This window comes from Lucilia cuprina, chromosome 2, assembly GCF_022045245.1.
Source record: "Lucilia cuprina isolate Lc7/37 chromosome 2, ASM2204524v1, whole genome shotgun sequence".
In the NCBI taxonomy this organism is placed as follows: domain Eukaryota; kingdom Metazoa; phylum Arthropoda; class Insecta; order Diptera; family Calliphoridae; genus Lucilia; species Lucilia cuprina.
Window position 1 is genome coordinate 60784781 of NC_060950.1, and position 2393 is coordinate 60787173.

At 30.7% G+C, this 2393-nt stretch overlaps 1 protein-coding gene across 1 annotated transcript in view; it reads left to right on the forward strand.

Annotated features, from left to right (window-relative positions):
* LOC124421013 (carnitine O-palmitoyltransferase 2, mitochondrial-like) overlaps positions 1 to 2393 on the forward strand; it is a 29960-nt gene that overhangs the window by 557 nt on the left and 27010 nt on the right. The gene's annotated exons all lie outside the window — the stretch shown is intronic.

Here is a 2393-nt window from a genome sequence, read left to right on the forward strand (position 1 = left end):
AACTAACAAACTAACAAACTAACAAACTAACAAACTAACAAACTAACAAACTAACAAACTAACAAATTAACAAACTAACAAACTAACAAACTAACAAACTAACAAACTTACAAACTAACAAACTTACAAACTTACAAACTAACTAACTAACTAACTAACTAACTAACTAACTAACTAACTAACTAACCAACTAACTAACCAACTAACTAACTAACTAACTAACTAACTAACTAACTAACTAACTAACCAATTGGTTGTATGCGATTCTCGCTTACAATTTTTTATAACATTCATTTTGAAACCCTATACCACTATAGTGGTGTAGGGTATTATGTGTTTGCACTAACGTTTGCAGCACCCAAATATATTGATCTTGCACGCACCTCTAAGTACACCAATTCCCTTGTGTCTCCTAAACTCTTTTTTTGGATTGGACTTATTTATTCGGTTTCTTGTCTTGTGTTCTTTAGAGTTTCCTAAAACAGTAGTTTTGTGCATCGCTTAATTACTTTAATTGGTCGCATGCGATTCTCTCTTGAAATTTTTTATAAAATCCATTTTGAGACCCTATACCACTATAGTGGGGTAGGGTATTATGTATGCGAACAGTCAGGTATGTATATTCCTAAAGATATGATTAATTTAGTGCTCGTGGTGGCATTTACAGCCAGGCAACATGTTCGCCAGTTTGCATAGCAGATTAGTCTAAATCCTTTATAGGTATTGGTAAACAAGGCTCTATTTTAATTATCTAGAGTAATAATCCATGGTGAGAGCAACAATCCCGCCTTTATTTTATTCTACATTAAGATGTTTTATATTGTATGAAATTAAATAAAAATTAAAAAAAAATTCCTTGCAGCGACAACATTTTCTTGGAACCCTCCTATTGTTTCATATTTTACAATGTATAAGAACAATAAAGTAAACAACACTAACTTCAAGAATTTTATGATTATTAAATTTAGTATTTTTTATGAATTTAATGACACCAACACTCCTCACTCTCACACACTCTACTGTACATACATAGTCTACCACTTCAATCACTTTGTGTGATGATAAATTTTTCTTTTTAGCTTACCTCACGCGAAAACACAAACACAATTTAAATTTAAACCATCAGCCATTCACTTCCCTTTCCTGTCCAGCCGTCATAGAAGCAACAAGAACAACAACACAGTCCATTTCCTGGTCCCTTTCCCTCCTAGCATCCGGCCTGTTAAAAACCTGCTCATAAGACAAAGCTTGATTATGGTAGAAAAATAACAACAGAATGAATGAATTTATTTTTTTAAATATTTCTTTCCGTCATTTTATTTTATGCTTTGTTTTTATATAATTTTCCTACTTTGTTGTAGTTACATTCTTTTCATCATTCGCTTCTCGTTTTATATTTCAGTTTTATTTCTATTTACGATAATTTTATTTTTCTGTTTTGTGGCAGCGGGTGAGATGATAATAATGGTGGCCCTGATGACTACAAATAATGATGAAGATAATGAAGTTGAATCAATAATGAGTATGAGAGTTGTTGTTTCTGTGTCTGCTTAACTACTGATTTGAGTGTATTGTTGTTATTGTTTTTTCTTCGCTTTAAATCATACTTATTTTTAAAAATGATGTATATATTTTTTTGGTATTTTTGCTGGTTTTCCCCTAGTTGATTGGTTGCTTCACTTGTTTAAACTTCCGTAAATATTTAGTGAATACTTTTATTTTTATTTTGTCCCATTTGCTATCGTTGTTTTTGTTATTCTTGTTTTATCTATTCTGTTCATTTTGTGAAAATATTCTATTCGGTTGTTGTGTTACTTCAGCATAAGCCTGTTGTTTATTTAACTTTCGTTTTGTTTTCTAGGTCCTTACCAATGTTTTGGCATGAAATTTATTAATAGTTCTATACTTTTTGTTGTTGTTTATTTAAGGTCATATTTTATTTCACTATCCATTGTTTCTATTGAAGAAATCAATGTGGGACCACATTTTTTTTGTATTTAATATTTATTTAAATATGTAATTACATACACATATACACAGTACTCTGGAAATTATGACTTGTTGAAGGTAAGTAGCGTATGTGTAATATTTGATATTCAGATATGTATATGTACATAATACGTACTGGTGTATTAAAGTCTGATTGTTTATTTGGCTAATAAAGAATTCAGATATATTTCCATTCTAGTTTAGTACTAGTTCAGAACTAGTTCAGTTCTAGTTCAGTTCTAGTTCAGTTCTGGTACACTTCTAGTTTAGTTCCAAATCAGTTCTAGTTCAGTTCGAGATCAGTTCTAGTTCAGCTCTAGTTCAGTTCTAGTTCAGTTCTAGTTCAGTTCTAGTTCAGTTCTAGTTCAGTTCTAGTTCAGTTCTAGTTCAGTTCTAGTTCAGTT